Source organism: Polistes dominula, unplaced genomic scaffold, assembly GCF_049000335.1.
Source record: "Polistes dominula isolate Pdom_NZ unplaced genomic scaffold, Pdom_raw_medaka contig_82, whole genome shotgun sequence".
Classification (NCBI taxonomy): Eukaryota; Metazoa; Arthropoda; class Insecta; order Hymenoptera; family Vespidae; genus Polistes; species Polistes dominula.
Window position 1 is genome coordinate 972,185 of NW_028301046.1, and position 22,408 is coordinate 994,592.

The following is a 22,408-nucleotide window of genomic DNA, read 5'->3' on the forward strand; positions in this document are numbered from 1 at the left end:
ACTGTTTGGAGGGTGTTAGAGGTACAGACATTGAACAGATTATTATTTTAGAATATTCGATATACAACGACCTTTTACACTCCATTACAATCGTTCATCTCGCGATTTTCCGCGTTTCGAATACGTAATAAATTGTTTTATGTTCAAAAATATACGCGCCATCGTGCTCATTTTATTAAATAGATTTACATTTTCTAGTTTAACGATAAACCAAGGAACTTTAACTTCTAGGATTTTTGTACAAACACACCGGGTCATCCAACACGAGCACGAGAGAGAAAGAGAAAGAGAGAGAGAGAGAGAGAGAGAAAGATCAGGTCGATCGAATTTCGTCCCTCGGAAGCCATTATCAGGTGGATCGATTCTCGAGATAGTGCCGTAAGGCCTATCGATAACGAGGCGAAATACTTTAAACCGAGTCTGATACATCGTACCCCGGGGGAAGGTTCCTCCGTTGAAAGTTCTAAAACACCCGCGATAAAATCCGTCCAAGTCATTCCGTCGTACTTTACGACCTGATGAACATCCCTTTTATATTTCTACCCTTGGAAAGGGTCTTCAAAACTCTTCTCTTCTCTTCTCTTCTCTTCTCTTCTCTTCTCTTTCTCTCTGCTTTTCTTCTATACTTGTTAAGTCAAATTTTTCAAACGGATACGATACGAAATAAAGTGAATTTTCTTCTTACCTCCTGTTGCCCATAATAATTCGATCATCTCAGCAACAACAACAACAACAATATGGACCATGGACAAACTTTGTTTTAACGTTTTACTTCCATCTGCTAGGAAACTCGAATCGTTCGTTTCTCTGCGTGAACGCACGGTGGTCCAGGAGAACAAGAGGGCGAGACACGAGACCCTTTATACTAGCCGGAATCAAATTCTCCAAGCTGAGTTAAGGCTCCACACGAACTCGTACGAGTAGCTAGGAAATGTCGTGCGATGTCAAAGCAGTTGACACGTCGTTGTACCCTTTCCTTCTCTCTCTCTCTCTCTCTCTCTCTTTCTACCCTCCTATTTTCCCCTGCCCCCCTCCCCCTCCCTCCCCCTGCTCCCTTCCCTCTTTGGTTCCATTATTTAGCCAACACCGGAATACGCGAGAGGGGGTCTTCTCTCTCTCTCTCTTCTTGGGGGTGTGTTTCAGGAGCTGTGATAGACGCCACACTGAGAGGATGGGAAGAAGGGGAAGCTAGAGGTCTAAACTCCGATTCAGGAAAATATATGCGTGGTGTGTGATTGACGCCTACACGGAACGACACAACCTCCTCGACCCCTTGTGCTTCTAAACAGAACTGAGCTAGGGCTTCGATAGACCCATTTCTCATAATGGACCAATTCACTAGCATTGCCTAAGAACGCGTTGAAAAATCTCTTTTTCAAAACAATAGTTCGAGTACTTGAAATTATTAATAAATTAAATTGCATATTTCTATCATTTTGTTTTGATATTATAAATTATAGTATTTAGATGATTAAATTAACCATTATAATAAATACAATTATAAAAAAATGTCAATTTAAACGGGTCCAAATGAAAAAGTAACAAAGGTGTGATACGGTGATTGTAAGATGTCAGGTATTAAGATTATTATTAGTTCTTCCTCTCGCGAGAATTTAGGCAAAGACCATGATGAAAATTGGTAGGTACTTTAATATTAAAAAGTCTGTATATAGTATTGTTAGCGCGCACGGTAGGGCGTGAATTGTGGCGAAGGGGTGTGTCCCCCTTTTTGCTATGTTAGGGTCGGCCGGCCGAGCAACGTGGTGGTGGTGATATATAGGGTACGTGCAATAGTATGAGAAAGAGAGAAAACAAGAGAGAAGTGGGGGGTAAATAGTTGTTGCGCAAAGGAGGAGCTTTGAGAGTATACGGCTCGTGTTAACTGGTGCTAAGTGAATCTGTGGCTATGCTTTGGGAACGCATTTTCTCGAGGGTTAAAAACACCATCCGAACATCATTGAATTTCCTATAGGACCAATTCTATTTGACGTACCGTTTACAGGAGGGACATCCCCTAACTTCATTTCTTTAGTTTAGAGTGTCACAAACTTATACACTCTCTCTCTCTCTCTCTCTCTGTCGTTCCATCTGATTATGTAAATATTCTAAATGTCAATTTGATTTTTCTCTTTTACATTTTTTGCTTGTTTTTACTCGTCGAATAATACTTTTTTCTCACAGTCCAATGGTTACTTTCATATTATGTTGTATTCATTTTAATTCGCATATTACGAATTACGTATTAATTTATTTGAAACCGAGTAAATATAATAAATAAATGTGACAAACTTTTTTTTCAATAAATAAAAAATGCTTGTTCGTCCGACGATCATTTTAAAATTATATTACAGATATGACAAAATAAAAAAACAGAAATTCAATCGAAAGAATCGATCTTATTTAAATTATTATGAGATAAATAATAGTAATATGATAGTAATTCATAATTATTCTTATTCGTAATGTTTACGAATGCCATGGGATAATTTTTTTCTATAAAAATCAACAGATCTGAATTGCATTAAACAAAGCCAGTAAAATTCGTGATACTTCGATTTAATGATATAACGTGAAGAGAGAGAGAAAGAGGGGGGAGTGGGATGGGATATCGATGTCAGGATAAAATCACGATAACTATAGATATGTGTAGGTAGCATGCGAATGTGCGTATAATAAATCGGATTACTCGATATGCTGGCTGGCCATATGCTTGGATGAAGAGTAAGAGGAGGAGAAGCAGGAGGGGTGCAGACGGTCGAGCATATTGTTGGGACGAAAGGGGGTTGGAGGATGGGAGAAGGTTGCACCGAGAAGGATGGTCACCCTTCGTAAGCGCAGGGGGTAGTGAGATCGCGCGTTATGGTGCCCTAATGCCTCGCCACTGTGGGATAGTTAGACTATCATCTGTGTCTGCAAGAGCGCACAATTTTGGAGGGGGTGATTTGAGCTCAACCTCCCTCGTTTTCGAGCGTAACGAACGTAAGCTTCACGTCGAAACGATCTCTTCGATTTACTTCGATGTCCTACTATTGCATAGATATATTCATAGGGTACGTCATGGTTCATGCTCATTTTCAAAATGTTTATTCTACATCACATGTTTTAATAATTCAATTGAAAAATAATTTTAATCATTTTAGGTTTCGAGTGTGTACATATATAAGGATATTATAAATACATTTATTAGGAAATATCGATCGATTATCAATTCGTTCAGAGTTTATCATTCTATACATATTACAGATTCACTAGAGATGATAGGTAAACCTTGCAGAATGGTCGAGTCGATCTGAAGGTACTCGTTAGTAAATCAGAACCCTCTTCGAAAGGGAAGTAGCTCCAATCAGAGGCTACTAATAATTTCTCTCCCCAAAAGCAACCTCGTGCCATAGCAATAATCATTCCTGATCCCTTTCCCCTTTTCCTCCAACTCGAATCACACACCATCACCACTAACACCACTCCTCGTCGTCATCATTTCCACCCCCTCCACATAGGGACTAATCGTTCGGTCTCGCTAATGATTTATAACCGACGATCGTAAGCGTATACGATAGCAAAGCTACTACTCGTTTTCGATAGGAGCTACGTATAAACGTAAAGACGCAAGTATTCGTAAATAAGCGCGCTCGCGCGCGCGCGCGCGCACCAACCGGAGAATCCTGTTGGGGACCCCCATGGCGTTTACACCGTGGGATTGGGACAGGATTTCGTACAGCTACGAGTGCCGCACTTCGAGTTCTCGAGTACCCCTGGACTCGTGCAACGACACCAGCTTCCGGCTGGGTACCACGAGACTTTTTGTGAGAACCCTCCGAGCCCCCACGACAGCTCAAAGACAAAAGGGGTTTGTCTTCCTCTCTCTCTCTTTCTTTTTTTCTCTTTTTCTCTTCGTCCCTTGGCTTGTGCCATTTTTCCTATTCGAACCAACACATGTTGACATGTGTCTTACTCATTTCTTTGTTAAATAATTCGCATCAACGTGTTAAATATAATCATTTTTGACAAAAATTATCCACCGTTCTCATAGATTATGAACACTTCTTTTTTTTTTTTTGGATCAAATAATAAAATAAATTCAATGACCGGACAATGGGGGAAAAGTTAGAGTCACCATTGATATTCCATAAAGTTTCTTCCACATCCGGAGATTTGTACGTCTCTTGCCTAACGGCCCCAGGTTATAGGGTCAACAGTCAGGGCCGTAAGCAGACAGAGTAGTAGGGTCAAGCCGAAAAGTGGATACGATCTATTCCGAGTCAGACGTTCCATGGTCACGTTCCGCGGTTGTAAATCTCCCTAATTCGCTCGTTGAAAGTCCGGAGGCGTCACGAATGCTATTTGACCTGACGAATGCTCGCGAGTTTAATGAAGCTATATAGGTCGGCATTGTCGAGAAACTTAGTTTTCGGAACTCGGCTTGGTAAGATTCGCGATGCGATTAAACTTCAGTTCTGGTCTTCGTTAATTTGGCTTACTGCCAGTACTCTGTGTTACATGTTTTACACACACATACACATGTGCGTTTTTACTTTATTGTAAAAGTAATGAAAAAAAATTCAAGAGAAAACATTAAATTACATATTTTTCCCATAGTTTGTAAATTTGTAACATTTTATATTTGACCATAGTTATATAAAATACAAACATTTTAGGAATTACAAGATTTTACAAACATAAATTGCTGAAGAAAACTTTTATTCATGTAATAGTAATGTAACTGCAGAATAGAAATGATTAAAGATTTATTTCTTTTTTTCTCTCTCTCTCTCTCTCTCTTTTTTTCTTCATCTTTCTCTATTCTTAAAGTAAATAACCCAAGAAAAAGTAGAATTTCATAGCGAGTAGTACGATCGTATACCTCCTGCGCGTTTTCTATCTTAATTGGAAATTATTAAGAACCTTGCCCCGGAGTCGTTGTAATGAATTGTGTTTAAAAAAAAGCTTGGTTTTCTTTCTGTTGTACTCTAAAAAGTACCGTAGAGTAAGTTCTCCTGGCAGACTTCAAAATTACTTCGAAAACGCTTTAAAGTACTCGAGAGTGCACTTTTCTGCCGACTGTACCGTACAGAGCCAGTCTCTCTCTCTCTCTCTCTCTCTTTATTTCTTTAACTCTCTCACTCTTTGCTTCACTTCAGTTTCTTCGGGTAGCGCACAGGTAACCGCACAAAAATCTCGACGCATTCAACGAGGGCGGATAGCTTCTCATATTACGCCGGCCACCATAACGGAATTGCTTTATTAGATAGCTTTATCTTCCTTTCTCTCTCTTTTCCCCAACCTCTCTCTCTCTCTCTCTCTCTGTCTCTCTCTCTTTCAGTCTCTTTCCCTTCACCCTGTTACTACCTTCTCTCGACGATCTGGTACGGTTTGCTAGCCACGTCGTCCGTCGTTCTGTTGCTAACGAGACAGCTCGCGAGGAAGCGGGACAACCGGCGTGTCCACCCTAAGCTTACCTTCGAAGACCGAACGGAGCTACCTAAATGCGTCCACCGGACCTACTAAATCAAGATGTACATTGGACACGGTGTACACAGCGGTTGGTTGTGTTATCCATGCTTATGAAACATTGATTTCACGCGGCTGGGACGAGACTTGAACAAGACCGAGACATACACCGCACTGGTTCTCTCACGGCAATATATTATATATATATATATATATATACATATATACATACTTATGCATATACAGGGTGTACCTTAAGTATTTTCTATTCTACTTATCGATTCTTAACGTTTATTAATAATTGTATATTGAAATGAAAGAAATCAGAACGACATGAGTATTTCCCACACTTTGATTATAAAATTGTAAAATCATACAATTATATACACATACATACTCCCGTGATAACCGTAACCAAATTAGCACTGTTTAATTAATTCACGTTCAATTGAAACGATCATTCGCGAGTGGTAAATAAAATGTTTATCAAAAATCGAATTATCACCGGTTAAAGAGAAGGATATTAATTTTGATAGACATGTATCTTTCTTTTGGTCGCAATTAGGGTGTCGAGATATCCGAAAGCTTTCATGTACTTTTCGGATCATCGATAAGTAGTGGTAACATGTAGGAAGTCGAAAGACAAGCCATAGGACAAGCTCAGAGTGTTAGACTCCCTATCCAAGCTCTTCCTCCTAACGTAGTTCGGTTATCGTGTGTGCCACGGATCATTACCTTGCTGCAGGATCTTCGGGGATACGGCGTGTCCTGACTCGAGCTAAGATTAATCACTGCCGCTTGGAACAGGGATAATATCGGCCAGTGTAACATCGTCCATGACGATAACTCGCGACACGTTTCTAACAGATAAGACACGACATTCTCGTTCACGATGAGTTTTAGGCTCATCTAAACGCTTCTAATTAATGAAAACTTATTATATTCGTAGTAAGCTACTTTAACGTCATTAAGATAACTTTTACCTTGATGATAGTAACTAAACGGAAAAGTTTCATTTAAATTTCATTTTCTTTAGACATTGATATATCATCCCTTGAAAATAGAATCTTAATAAAATCGTTTAGATTTGTTCAATTAATATTCTAACACATTTTGCTTACCGATAATCGATTAATAATCATTACAATACCATCGTAGTTTTTTAAATATTTTTCTCAGTTATATCTACATGTTATTATTCAAAATATTTAACGTTATCTTATCTTAATATATATATAAATTACGTCACGTCACGTTGTTTGTCCACAATGGACTCCTAAACTACTGAACCAATTTTAATCAAATTTTGCACACTGTGTGCAATTTCATCCAACTTGAAAGATAGAATAGTTTATCTCTCAATTTATAATTGTAATATTATTTGTTTATTAACAAAGAGTCATAATTATCTCTTTTAATTCGATAAGATTTTAAAAGATGTCGGTATAAGGTTATTCGTTGACTTAAAGACGTGTGTATCGGACTGATTGTGACAATATTCATTATTTATAATTTAACATCGATATCTCAATAGACAAATTTTACGCTAAATTATCGATTTCAAAAGGGGGAAAAAAAGAAAAGATGTTTTCGCTTTTTTTAATGTGGGTATTTTGAATGTTTCTCATGGATCTCTCGGGAATGGTGAAGGTACGCGAGAGCCGTACAATGAGCAACGTTTGCCCTAGGGAAGTTGCTGCATCTCTATATGCATCTACCGCATACGTATATACGTATATAAACGCATACCAGGTAGAATTCTATAGGATATATATATATGTCGAGGTTAAATCGTATAATTCAATTAATTCCTGAAATAACTAGGCATTTTGGGAAAAATTCTATATAAACATTTTGATGATCGTATTATACATATGCTTATATCATTGTTAAAATTTGATATTTAACATGTATACACACATATCATAAATACCTGAAATATTAAAATTCCATTCTCCAACTAAAAATACATTTTAATGATATACAAAACATTAATTGGAACGAACAAAATGTAAAGATAGAAATTTCACAAATTAACATTATATATATATATAGAGTGAGATAGGGGTAGGGTGAGGGGGTGTTATGGTGACTCGATTCCCTCGCTATGCTAATATCAAGGGCTCCATCTTACACACAATGCACCGCTCGTGTAATATTTGCCATAGTCAATAACCCAAAATAAATAGCCTTTGTATGTAGCCTAGTGGTTGTTGTTGCATCGTTGTCGTCATCGTTGTCGTCGTCGTCGTCGTCATACCATCAACCATTCCACCTGAAACGTGTTACGCTCGTTTGAGTTTTGTTCAAGGTAATATCGCTTCTTTCTCACCCAACAAAGAATTTTTCTCATTTTGTCTCTCTATCTCTCTCTTTCTCTCTCTCTCTCTCTCTCTCTCGTTATCTTTGATATTATCACCCTTGCCCTACGAATTTTCAAATACCAATAATCGCGTTATCACCTTCTTGCTATCTTTCTACTCGATTATGTTAGGGAATTAAATTAACTTGATAGAAAATCTTCTCGTTTTTTTAGATGCGACGTTTAGATTTTAAAGTTTGTTTAAAATTTAGTAATTTGTTAGTGAAATATTAAAATTTAAAATATGTCTTGAAATATACATTTGAAAATAGGTGTATGAAACACAGCTGGATAGCAAAGACCATGCCCCGTACATTTGGAATTCAAAATTCCATGTAATCGTAACAGGTAATAATAACTTAGGTTGTGTGTCGGTATTCTGTGATGACCATTTAGTGAAATTGTTATTCCTAGTAGACGCGTGTCCACGCATCGTTTCACCTGTTTACGTGTGAAGATTACTTCTCGAACATTTGCGTGTGCGTGATGCCTTTTCGTTTCGGTCTTGTCAGCAATGCTTTTTGAATCTCACGCACGAACACACGGGATATCTTGCATGAACAAGTTTTAAAATCTTTCAAAATTTGTTTCAAGCGAAACTTCTTTTGGCAGGGTTACCGGATAAATGACTACAGTAAGATAAGATAATAATGTCATAGATAAGAATGATTGTTAGGACAAATAATAGATAGTAACAGAATACAATTAAGGTAAAATTAAATTCAACCGAGCGTTAAAAATTTTTCTACAAAGATTTTTCAGTATTGTGAATAGAAGAAATCGTGCGACAGTTTCGTCGGAGGATGTATATCACGGCGGGGGTGTTTCGGAACGCCCTCCGTTAGCTACCGGGGCCCAAAACTTCGCGACTAGGTCCCACGCACCTGGGACTCCTGCCAGGTACCTCAACTGGGGCCCCTTTTGTCATGGTAATGGTTCGTCGTTGCACCCTCCACCTCTTTCCTCGTCCACTCGTCATACCTCTCTCTCTCTTTCTCTCTTTTCCCTTCATCGTCCTCCCTCGAGCTACCCCGACGCGCGAACCGACCAGGTGTTCGTTCCTTGTGCTCGAAGGAGTTCCTCGGGACCCTCTGTCACCCGATCGGCAGGGAGGGATTTCTTCTGACCCACGACGACTCCAGGGGCAAAACGAGAACTTAGACAAAGACCAAAGATCGCTGAAGAAGAGGGGAAATAAGAGAGAGTGAGAGAGAAATAGTGTACGACGAGCGAAGGGCGTTCCTTTTTTAAAATGGCGTCTTAAAAAGGGAACCACACGATCTAACGAACATTATTTTTATTTCGTCCATACGTTTTCCTCTACTCATCCGAGTATATCTTCGTACCTTTCAAATTTAGAATAAAAGAACAAGTACGAATAAAGTTATTATTATAAATTAGGTTAACTGAATAGATGGTAGAAATTGTGGGAGTAAAAAAGATGCATATCAACTTAGGTGAGACTTACGAAACGGAAACGTTGCAACGTTTCGACGTTATATTACCGTATATCGGTCTCGGCGTTATCTCGACGAGAGAAACGCGCAACCTGTTGAAGGCTGGTTTGTCGTACGCGAATGTAGAAGGTAGTAGCTTGTAGAGGTACCTTCGAAGTTACCGTGGCAAGAGCAACGACGTGGTTGACAAGCCCAGTGTATGTCGCGAAAAGCGTGCCGCCTACACCAGTTTCCGGTTGCTTCGTGTCGATATCTTTTCAAGCCCATTTCTAGCGATCTACGAAGAAGAGAAGAGAGGAGAGGAGAAGAGAGAAGAAGAAAGAGAACGTTCTCTCGTCGTCGTCGTCGTCGTCGTCTAGGTTGTTGTATGCCTACAATATCGACGCACCAACCTCTTTTTTTCGTTTGCTTCCTTGCACTGCAGTTTGAGTATCGTGTCAACGCACGTCTCTCGATATATTCTTCCAGTGACGACCCCTTCTTCCTACCAATCGACGCCATCTTTCCCCCTTCCCCACTCTTTCAACATCAGCTATATAACTCTCGTGACTTCCCTTTTCTACCCAGATCTACCACTCCATTTTTTATTTCTAAATTGAAGAAATATAAACCTACGTTTTCGATGACAAGGAGAAATTCTAAGACCTCGAGCGAACACAATAAGAACTTTAATTTCATTAGCATTAATGGTTGACACGATTTGTCATCGTTTCGGCAAATACGGAAGATCCCCCTCCCTACACAGGGACACCCTCCTTCGGTCGTTCGTTTCATTTAGTTTTGCGTTGACAATCATTATTCGAATTCTTATCACGTCGTTCGAGGTTATTCGATGGCTCGTTACAATTATTCAACCCCTTTTTAGTTCGTAGAAATGAAAAGAGAAAATAAAAGAAAGAAAAAGGGTGAAATTCTCAACTAAATTTAAGAAAAAGATTAGTAGAAATCGAATATAGTATAGTAGGGTATTTAAAAGAGAGATGGATTGGTGTTGAGTCGATTAATGATTTGGATTGGAACACCCGGTAGAGGTGAGTTGAGGAGAACAGCTTCGAAATGGGTCCGCAACGGCTGGTCTTTAAGCAGAGTTCGCTCCAGGGCAGAGACGGAAGGCGTCGCGGTAGCAGGGTTGGCTCCTACTGCCTCCTAATTGGGAGACCGGCAACTAACTCTCTTAATTACCACCTCCACGTCCCGCACCACCTTCTCTCGTCGCCTTGTTGTCTCCACCTACCAGCGCACTTTGCTTCCTTCTCTAACTCACTCACTCACTCTCCTTCTTCGTTTTTCCTTCTTCTACGTTACTCTGGTTCTCTTCTTCTGCACACCCACCTTCTTCTTCGTTCTCTCCTCTTTTCGTCTTAACTTCTTCTCTCTTTCTCTCTCTTAGTCCCTCGCTGCTGCTTGCCTGTTCTCGATCCAGTACCCCTTACTCAGGGAAAGGCCTGAAAGCCCTGAGAAAAGTTCCGCCGACTTAATTACATGGAATAATCGTAGGAGTGCGGAACCTGAGCCGAGTCGTTGCGTTCACTCTCGCATTACGGGATTTCTAATACGCCACAAAAGCCTCTCTTTCTCTCTCTCTTTTTCTCTCTTTCTTTCTTTCTTTCCCTTTATTCCTGTTCTCGTATCCCTCTTTTTCTTTTCTCTCTTCACTTCTCTTTTCTCGTCTCTTCATCGTCCGTTCCATATCCTTTTCAGCTCTTCCGCATCCTCTTACCTTTACACCCCTGTCCTGCGAGCACGCGTCCTGAGTTAAACGATGTTAGATCCGTTTATGCGAGAGAGGAAAAATCCTTGGACGTTATACCTCTTCTTTTGTGACTTAAATCTCAAACAAGTTGGCGTATTTCTCTTTTTTATGCCATGCCCTTTTTTCCACACAAAAATGCACCGCTTTTGTCTAACGCGATTGTAAATACTCAATTCTCGACTTTTCTCAAAATACTCTCTTTCTCTCTCTCTCTCTCTCTCTCTCTTTTTATTTTTATTTTTTTTACTGCACTCAGAAACGTCGACTAATAAAATAATATTTTCTCCTTGGTATACTTCATCGAATAAAAATATAATTGAATCGAGATGAAATTGTCGACGTGTTTTTTTTTTTCGTTCATCAAAAAAAAAAAAGCAAATCAGAATGCAAGGAGAAAAAATAAGGTGCGAACGAATTTCAACGGTGGCAATGTCGTCGACGGATAAGATTTTTAATTTTAAAAGATCTCCAGGTGTTCACACCGACTACTACTTCTTCTTCTTCTTCTTCTTTATCTTCTTCATTGTATCGACCACCCGCCGTTATTTTTATTCTAAATCAACATCTTTCACGACACCCCTCTGTCAACTTTTTACAAAATATTACGAGATTCTATGATAATCTTTCCACATATTCGAACTAACTGACTTTAAGTAAACTGTCACGGATTATCTCATCTTTCTCTTATGACGAAAGAATATAATAAAAAAAAAAAAAAAACCCCATGTTTTTCTTGAAACGTATCTATACCGAAAGATCTTATCTAACTATTTTCAAATAAATTCTATCTAAAATAAACATTAGAGTGAAATTAGAAATATTTGTGAGAAATGTTATCATAGAAAATGAATTGTCTTATATCCTAGATGATTCATTGATGCATAAACTATGATAGAAGTATCATCTCTTTCTTTCAAACTTTTGGTCGATACGAAGAGTGTTTCTCTTTCCTTTTCTTTCTCTTTACCTTCTCTTCCTTCTCTTTGTCCCTCTTTAAGTAGTGACCATATCTTCCACTTCCACTTACTCTCCTCTCTCTCTCTCTTCATTCACCAGTGGGTTCTCCTCTCTGTCTTGCTCTCCTGTCATGGAACCCCTGCCAGAATCCAACAATAGGCCGCAGTAGTTCTCATTTGATTAATAACCCGCCCACAATGAGCACTCCCAGTGGTTCTCACTTGATTAACGATCACTGGGAAGCATCACAATGCCAATGTCCGCTCCACGATCCACAGCAACTGTCCAAGGAATTCTTGATCTAATCCGAAGGTTTTGATCTAATCTTGATCGTAGTACATCGTAAATGAAACTGATCATAGATATCCTTCCTACCTATCTAACAAAATGTTTTTACAATTTATCCTGTCGCGATTTTTCTTTTTTTTTTGTTCATTTTATCATGAAAACCATGTTCAACAATTTGTTCACGTAAAAATGCCATTTCTTGTTTTTTTCTTTTTTTCTTAATAATTATCTGAGAAAGGCAAAGGTTTCTCTTAGAAAACCATTTTGTTTCATTGGTCGTTACTCGGTAGTTTTCACACGTGTTCGTTACCTCGTATTGAACCTGGACAAGGATGTTGCACTGTACCAAGCACTTTGTTGCAAATTGTTCCTCGTTGCCGCTTTTGTTAGCATTCCTTTCTTCGTAGTTTCTCGAGAATGGAGAGCAGTGTAGCTGGACCACTTTTACGTGTGCTCTTGCCGCGTCCTATGTACTTCACTAGATCACATTGACGAAGAGAGGAGAGGAGAGAGAGAGAGAGAGAAAGAGAAAGAGAGAAGAGAAGACGTCCTTCTCTTCTTCTACCATTCGCTCACTACTCGACAGATGATCTCTTTGTTGACCGCACTTCGTTCTGTAGCAGCAGCAGCAGCAGGTAATAATGAAAAAAGAGATGGGGTCAACGACGTCAACAAAAATGGTTACCTCGCGATACAATGCACCTGATCCTTTCAGATATTGTTACTAAGCAAACACAGGTAGCGAAAACTCGTTTGCAGCATATTAAATTATTATGCAGACCATAACCAGGTGCTAGCTTTGCAAAAACATCTATTTCATCCTGTTCAATGTCGGTTGAACATTAGTTTTAATTCGAACATCTTACTAGTTAACGCATCCTTCATAATACACACATGGTTCATCTTGTCTCAATTTCGAGTATCATTTTTAAACTCTATATACAATATGTACATGTATTATTTATTCATCAAACAATATCAATATTTTATTCAACGATAATTAGCAAAATTAATGATGAAACTTAAGTCGCTTCTTCTGTCAATAATTTCCAAAATGTTTGTAAAAGAACGAAACCCAACACGAACGTGGGCATTTAATTGAGCTTGTTTTTATCAACGAAACTTGAATCGAACTTTTGCAACGATTTTTTTTTTTTTTTGAAAATATCATTGCTGATGAAATGCTGTGAGAAAATGATGGCGAAAAACAATGCACATCTCGAATTACCTAGCAACATATATCTATCTTTTTCTATATGCAGCAGTAGCAGCAGTAGTAGCATCGATATGTTCTATGAAGTATATAAAAAAAAAATTAATCGACGAAAGGGGAGATCTCCATGCGTATTTCGAGATTTTGAGATCGACGAAGGGTGAGGAGACGCATTCGTCTCTCTTCTTCTTCTTCTTCTTCTCCCTTTCCATGCACGATCTAAGATGGCCGCGAGGAGAACGACGTATCCTATGTCGTGGGAACCTTTTTGCCAACTGGAGCACGGCGGCCCTTACGAAGGGCCTGTCGGAATCCGAGCAGGTAGTCTCACGTGTGCGACTACCTACTGCTTGTGAGAAAAATCGTTTAGCTCGCTGGTGGATTTGCGATGGCGTCTCTCGCTTCCTGGGATTCTCGCTCAGGGAAACAAACCTCCAGTTCTTTTTTTGTTTTTTTTTTTTTTGCTTTTTTTTATCTTACGCTTTACCATACAAAATATTTCTTTTCGATGTTTCTAAATAATATAATTTATATTTATATTTTTTTGGGGGGGTAATTATTTATCAAACGAGTTAATGAATATCATTATCATAGTCATCGTTGCGTCATGATTTCATCATACTCGAAAAAATCTCAATGAATAATTTTGTAATTGAATAAAAAGCAAGGTACAAACACACACACACACACACAAGCATCAATTCATATTTGGAAAAAAAAAGAACCGATCGATTTCCGAGCACGTATGACGACGACGACGACGATGAAGAAGAAGAAGAAGAAGAAGACGACGTTGATGTTGACGACGATGACAATAATAATTAATAAGACCTTTATTGAAAATCATCGAGGGAAATATAGGGAAAAGATAAATGGCCGCCGTTCTTGTATCTTCCTTTCCCCCTTTTTTTTTCTTCTATCTCTTTCTTTCATTCTTTCATCATCTCTCTTGAATCTTGCTGAGTCCTGATCGCGTCGATTTTAACAATTCCGATCGTCAAGTTTATTGCTTGTAACCGCGAATACCCAAGAGACTTTTTTTCCCAGCCATTTAATAGCTACGATTCCCTTCTCGTTGACTTCCACTCAATTTTCGCAGCCAAACATAATAATATACGTTATGTGTTATAAAGTAGAAGAAATTCTCTAGGGAAAGTTAAAGAAATAAATAAATAAATAAAAAAAAAACAAAAAAAGAGAAGAGAGAGAAAAACCATCATCATGATCATGATCATGATCATGATCATCATCGTCATATCGTCATTGTCAACGTAGACGATGATTCCGAGCACGCAAAGGACAATGAATTCGTTTCGCGCTTCGAAACAATAAGCTCGACAATTAGCAGGTACAACACTAATTCGAACTAATTAATGCGATGATGCGCGTCCCGTTCTAGATGGGAGTCGTCAGGGTCGGGGGTTGGGTTGGGGGTAGGGTGGTTGGTTGGTAGTAACATATAGTTTGAAGAGTCGGAGGAGGTGGTGTAGAAGGAACAGAGAGAAAGATAATAGATAGATAGATATTGCAGAGATAAATAGAAAGAGAAGAAGGGTCTTGCGAAGCATTAACAGCGGATACGTGTCGACCGTATCGATGAATCCCGTTCGATGATAGTGGTTATTAAAGCTTCGTTCCCAGTGTGTGCGAATGAGTCGCTTTAATGACGTCTAATTAGAAACGGAGGATAGCCTATTGTTTCGAAGAATCGTTATACTCGCCGCGTTGACGTATTGTCCTCCTGTTTTTCTGGCATGCCGGGCAGCAGCAGCAGCTACGTTCTGTCCTCGCTATTTCGTTATTATCGACCGCCATTATTGTTATTGCTAATTCCTTCTCTCTTCGTTTTGCATCATTCCACTCATCTATCTCTCTCTCTCTCTCTTTCTCTCTGTCTCTCTTGTTTCTATCCTCTCTTTTTACGGAATTTTTTTTTTCTTTTTTTTAAAGTCAGACGAGTCAGGTTTTGACGCGTTTTTTCCCAACGCTACTACGGCCGCGCGCGATGTATCGAACAGGTTGAATGGTAAAATCGTTCAATTATTTGCTGAAAATTGATTATCGAAAGAAAGAGTATGGGATGGGGGATGAGATGGAATGGGATGAGGTGTTTTGGTGTTATATCTACATATGGAGACGAGCGAACAACTCGGTTTTACGTGTACAATCGTAGTAATAAATAACGTGAATATTAATCCATGCTAATTAATATCGATGCAATGGACCATGGAAGGGTTCTCGCATTAGTCGAATAATCGGAAATTATCGTGATGCCGTAGAGTATATAATCGATAGGAAAGTCGATTTAATAGCTTTACGCGAGAGTCCAATCAAAATCGATATGATAAAAGGATCAGGATCACGCTGGCTAAAAATCTGGGGAAATAAATAATAAAAGGAGGAGAAGGAGGAGGAGGAGGAGGAATAGACGAAACGTAAATCCATGCCACGAACTCGTCGTCGTGGTAGTTGTAGCAACGATGATGGTAGTGGTAATGGTGGTGGTTGGAAATAAGAGTGGGGGTGGGGGACTGATGCTTAAATTTCCGATATTTTAACCGACGGCCGCGGCTTAGCCGTGCAACAAGTTCTTTCTCCTCGGTTGGCTCTGAAAGGGCGGCTAAGTAATTTCGGTTACGCCATCCGACTTGCGGCTTCCATGTTGTTGCAGTCAATTTTCTTCAACTATTTTTGTTATTTCATTTTTTGTTTTTTTTTTTGGTGTTCTACGCTTAATTTATTATTTTATAAGTTAACATGATTTTAATTATAATATATTATTGGAACTGTAAAGTTATAATAATATTTTGTCTACAAACTACTTGATATATTATCCAAATGTATCTCATTAAATTCAAATAAAACGGAACACAAAGGAATCGTATATATATATATTCTTTTTTCTTTTTCATCTATAAAAAGATAAAACGTTGCAAGTAAACTCTTGGCACACGGTGTTCTCGTAGCAGACTCTCTCGCTTACCACTCGGCAAAGTTTGGAGCACCTTCGATCGGCACATGGCGTGCGATACCACGGCGTTTCAAAGTTTGGGTCTCCCCCCCCATCCCCCGCTCGTTCTCGAGCGACTCGTAATTATCCCTAAACGCAACTACAACCGCATCTGTTCGATTCCCGAACCCTCTCGCGTTTCTACGCGCGCTGCTGCTTCTACGCGCGCGAAACGACAAAATACGAAAGAGGGTTGAACCAAGTAAGAGAGAGAGAGAGAGAGAGAGAGAAAGAGAAAGAGAGAAGTTCGCGGAGAACCCGCGAAACTGCCGCACACCGAACTTCCACTTCCACTTTTCGTCGGTTAATCCAACTTTTGGGAACAAGTTAGCCCAGAATCTAGAAACTGGAAGATAGAAAGGGAGAGAAGTAAAGAGGTAGATCGAAAAACAGGAACGTAGTTACCAGGATTTAATTGCAAACTTACTAGCCACTAAGTTACGAACGAGAGGAAGACTTCGTCGAGTTAAAGTTTCAAATAGATTTTCGTCTTCTCGAATATCTTCTTCTTCTTCTTCTTCTTCTTCTTCTTCGTTTCTCTTTCTCTTTGCAATGTTACATTTCTTACTTTCAATTCAATGATAAAGATGGGGATAGGAGGGGGGGATCTACGATCTTACTTCTATATCGATCTAAATCTAAATTGCTTTCTTTTTTTTTTTTTTTACTACTAAACTAGAATTTCCTAGAGAAACTTTAATAAAAATTAATAATAAAAAAGAAACAAATTCTGCAAGTTAGTTCAAATTGTTGAAACGTAGGAGTAACATTAGCTAACCAATGGAGTCAGGAGGGTAAGGAAAGCAAACGTTTACGATTGGCAATCAAGCTCGTATAATACCAGGCCCATGTGTGGAAGTGAACAAACAGCCTACGGGGAGTTTCACGGGCACAGCATATGTACCTACAATATATGTATCGGTGTGTACCGTGTACAAGAGAGAGAGAGAGAGAGAGAGAGAGAGAGAGAGAAAGGAAGCAAGTAACTTTGACGAAAAAGGATAGAAGAACGACTTCGGCAATACTTTGCGAAGGGACAACACCCTTCTCTCTCTCTCTCTCTCTCTCTCTCTCTTCGTCTCGCGAACGAGCCGAAATGTACGCGCCGGTGAAACGTAGCGCCAATATTTTGCCAAGCTTATGTTTGCTGCTCGCTTGATGTACTGGCACAGATTGGATTTGAAGTTTATAGAGCGGAAATTCTTCGGGGGCTATGGCCCCTTTAACCAACCAACCAACCAACCAACCTACCTACCCTCTCCTCCCCTTTCTTCATCCCTTTTAAGATTCTAAGGTATCGCGTGCCGTGTCTTTAGTCTTTACAAAAATTACCTTTACATCATGTTTTACGATTCAATATTCCATTGCTGTGTATTCTCGAGTAGACGATGAAATAAGAGCAAAAATATGCAACCGGTCGAGTTTCGAATATACGAAGGTCGACGGAGAACGAACGAAGGTGGTGGTGGCTGCCGTTGATGATTGGCCCAACGCAGACACGACGAATTAGAAATGCAGAGCCACGTTCCTCTCTCTCTCTCTCTCTCTCTCTCTCTCTCTCTTTCTCTCTTTTTTCGGTCTCTTTTTTTCTCTTTGCTCTCCGTGATGTTCGGGGATATTAAGCTTGAATCTTTAGCTTGATGGATGAAAACAGACTTACGTTAGTATCCAGTATCCGGCGTTGTCCGTGCTCGTGCATCATCAATAACTTTCCTCTTCTCCCCCTGCTGCCCCCCCCTCCGAAATCATCCTCCTAAGCCGTGCTCGAAACGACCGACCGTGAGTTGTTTCGTCGTGTACGATTCGGACTTCGGCAAGGATATTTTAAACGCGGTCATGGCTCACGCATTTATATATGTATACGTGTATCATATGTGTGCTCGCTCCGCGAGAATATTTCAAGGTGAGTTTCGAGTTTTCGGTGGGAGAGAAAGAATCACCTCCTCCTCCTCCTCCTCCTCCTCCTTTACTTCTCGATTTTTTCTTCTTATTCTCGTTGTCGACCGTAGCTGCTCTAACTCGTCATTTGTCAGGGTACCCAGCCTTAATGATGGCGAAGCGTCACGATTACGAAATAATAGTACCTGATGTTCGAGAACGAGAAAGAGTGAAAGAAAAAAAGAAAAAAAAAAAACATTGGAAAAAGAGAACCATGTCTCATAGCGAGTCAGCGCTATTTCGATCCAACACCAGTTGACTAATGGTACCCGCGTAATCGTAGTCGTTAACTTTTTGATCCACGTTCTTATCAATCCTCGTGGATCTTTCTTTACTTTTACTTTAGATAGAATTCAGGTGGTTATCATAATTTGATCAACGTTATTTTTCTTCTTTTTTTTTTTCAAATATTTCAAATAATATCACACATTGGTATCGAGTTGAATAGATTTTGGTTGAATATATGAAAAAAAATTGCATCAACGTTTTGCAAGTACGTGAAATGTTGAATTTTCATTCGACGTATATATATATATATATGTATCTATCTAGTTATGTATATAAAGCACCTACGTGCGAATGATTTCGTGAACGGGGCAATGCACTCGACACCGCGGTATAATTACTGGTCGTATGTATCAGACGTGCAATCAAGAATGAATTATCGCGAAACCACGCCTCCTGCCAACGCTCAACCAGGCACAACAATACAAACGCATCACGAACAGCGAGCCGACTGTCGATGATGTGTGCTAATAGTCCCCCGTGGCTTTAGCTCCTAGTATCCAGATCTCGTGACACGTTTTCCTTTCTTTCCCTCTATCTCTTTATCTCTCTTACTCTTGGTTATTCTCTCAAAAACGTTAGAGATATAGCTAACGATACTTGTCTATTTGTTTTCTTCTTCTTCGTTCCTTCAATCGTTCCATCAAATGCCACATATTTTGTCAACATGACAAAAAACAAAAGTTAATTATTGACATTTTATTTTATTTACGAATGGTTTCTCCAACACACACACACACACACTAGCGCATTATCTGTTTATTTTACTTTTCTCTCTTTTTTAATTAAGAGAACACCTATGTAATCAGCGTACACACTTGTTTTTCTCTATCTCTCTCTTTTACATTACTAACAGTACACCAACAGGAACAAAATCAACGACTTGTTAATAATTGGACTATCTTTTTTATATAATATGACGAATGTTTAATTTACAATCACGTTACGATATTCGTGAGGTGTTGTTACATGATAAATTTGTTATGTCAACTCCCGGAAATGTGTCTTCCGGCTTTCGAAGTAGGTATTCTCGTACGTGCTTCAGCGTACAAAAATCAGATCACCTACGAAGGATTCTAAAACAATAATCCTTATAAAAAAAAAAAAAAATTGTGGATTGGGTTTTGGGGGGGAAGAGAAAGAGAGAGGGACTGAGAAGACGAAAATCCATTGGAAAGATTTAGGATCGTAATCTACGGTAATAAAACAAATCCCATATGACGAATTAGCTATCAGAATGAAATATGACGAATATCACAATGTTATTTTACGATTATTCAAACATTTAAAGAATCTATTCAACATATTGCATAAAAATACTTACATAAGTTTAGTTAAATAGTTGAGACAGAGATATTGTCGAGTTATAAAAGAAAAGGAGATATCTTTTGGTTGACAAGTAGCAGAGTCTACGTTCTTCTCCAGCACTTTTTTCCCTTGTCATCTGGAACCGTGCCGGATGACCCAGGCTAGTTTCGACCCATAAAAGCCGAAATAACTCTTGGTCGAATCCCACCCTGTCGTCTCTTTGCTGGACAATATCGCAGCTCGTAGGGTGGTCTCTGGTAAAAGAGAGAGAGAGAGTAGAAGAAAAAGGAAGAGATAAGAGTGAAGGCAAGAGAAATAGAGAGAAATGGATATAAAGGAGGGAAAGAGAGAGAGAGAAAGAGTGGTCCAGTAATAAATTCGCAATTTCCTTATTACGGGTAATGCTCCGGTCGGTGGGTGCGCTCGCATAAATATCCTGGGTTCCGGTGATCCCGTGACTTCCGGTCAGCCGCAATGACTTACGCCGTTCGCATGGAAAGGGTGGCTCGAGAGGGGATGGAAACTAGCCAGCCAGCCAGCCAGCCAGCTAGCCAGCCATCCAACCAACCATCCAACCATCCAGCCAGCCAGCCAGCCAGCCAGCCAGCTAGCTAGCCAACCACCCACACGGCTAACGTTTCATCCTGCTCGTTCGCAAAAGAGGGCGACGCTCGCGATGGAATTTGTCCCCGACAGTTCCGCCCTCAGATGACCACTGATAAATTTACTATACTCTTCTATCTCTCTTTCTCTCTTTCTCTCTCTCTCTTTCTATCTTTATATAGATCTATCTTTTTCTTTCTTCCGATTCTCGTTGCTTTTCCTAAGATCCACCAAACGTAACTCCTATGGTTATTGCTATCCTCTACATTTCTATCTATTTCTCTTCTTTTTCTTTTTTTTTTTTTCCATCTTATTCTATTTCTATCATTCTATCTCTGTTACAAAATTCGATTGCTATGCAAAAAGGACACGATAAATAAGCATCCGTATTATTAGAATATACCGAATTTATATGAACAGGAAGGATATGTTGTAATCTGTAAGATGTTATCTATTGTTATCTATTCATTAATGTAATTATATTATAGATATAATATTTGAGATTAATTTTCTGCCATATCTAAAGATAATATTATTTCTTTGAAAAGTTATCTCTTAGGATTTATCACTCGTTCATTCCTATAACGTCAAGAGGAAAAGTTACGGAAAAGTTGAGTAGCGCGTGAAAAATCTACTTACTTTTTCCTCCTACCTTTTTCCAACAGTCCACCCTTGACTTCTACTTAAACCGAACAACTTTCAAATATACGAAGAATCTCGCTCCATTTGATCGAAAAATTGAAGAAACGATTTCAAGACACTGGAGTCGTTTCTCCCATCTGTCGAAATTTATTACGCGAACAGGTAGGTTATATTGAAAATTTAATTTATTCCTCGTTAATTACCATGACCCTAACATATTGGCCCAATATGGTCATTTTACCCTCAGGGATTAAATATCCGACAAAATTATTCTTTCCTAACGCCCCCTTCCCCACCCCTTCGTTTTTAGACATATTAAGCTAGTAGATAGGAAGCTGGTTGAGAAGGATGAGAGTGAGGATGAGAAGGAGGAAGAGGTGGGGTAGAGGGTTAGAAAAAATGGGTGTCACGCTCGAATAAAACAAGCAATATCGCGGTGTCCCGGGGCCAAAGAAGATCTCGGCCGTTTCCTCTCGTAGTCCTGGCAGGGGTTGCCCTGCCACGGGGGTCCTCGGGATGTAACGGAGAATCCCGTTGTGTCCCCGAGGTATATTGCTCCCGGATCATCGCGCCTGCATCGCATTATGGGGGATGATATCACCCTTTTCCACACGTACGAGAATCGTACGAGCTTCTCCACGCTTCGTTTCTTTCCTCCCACCACCTTTACCTAAAACTTCCCAACCTTCGTTCACTTTTTCCTTCATTCTCCATCTTTTCCGGCTGCTTTTTCTTCTTCGCACAATGAGAATCGATGATGAATTCCAAATTGGAAGAGAAAAAAAAGGCCAAAGGATTTTAGAGAAAATAAAATGTGAAATTAATTCCCACGGCATATTATTATGAACTATGTCATCCGTTCGATAACAGCATTATGACGTACCAACCGTGTACTCATTATCACGTTAAACAAAAAAAAAATAGAGGGTGAAAACTAAAGATCCTCTGTCTGATAGGGCAGCCACATCTGAAGTTTCCAAGGGGTTTAAGTTGGCAAAAAAAAAAAGTTTGAAGCATAAATAAATATTTATTTATATTACGTAAATCAATCGTAATTTTGGACGGTCGATAATGATCGATCGGACGGACCCACCGAGCATCATATATGCTCCAACACTCTTTTTGTTTAACCTCGAAATGATTT

General features: G+C 39.4%; 2 long non-coding RNA genes across 7 annotated transcripts in view; one reads left to right on the forward strand and one right to left on the reverse strand.

Annotated features, from left to right (window-relative positions):
- LOC149031609 (uncharacterized) overlaps positions 1–22,408 on the forward strand; it is a 207,613-nt gene that overhangs the window by 114,174 nt on the left and 71,031 nt on the right. The gene's annotated exons all lie outside the window — the stretch shown is intronic.
- Positions 6,564–22,408, reverse strand: part of LOC149031612 (uncharacterized) — a 64,804-nt gene continuing 48,959 nt past the window's right edge. Inside the window, exons 4-5 of one of the 3 annotated variants that reach the window (XR_016177556.1) lie at positions 20,036–20,273; positions 6,564–7,723 (exon numbers count right to left, since the gene is read on the reverse strand). This is a non-coding gene — a long non-coding RNA (uncharacterized LOC149031612). Of the gene's footprint in view, positions 7,724–18,368; positions 19,905–20,035; positions 20,274–22,408 lie in introns of those variants that run through there. The other 2 variants (XR_016177557.1, XR_016177558.1) reach the window with 2 other exon arrangements.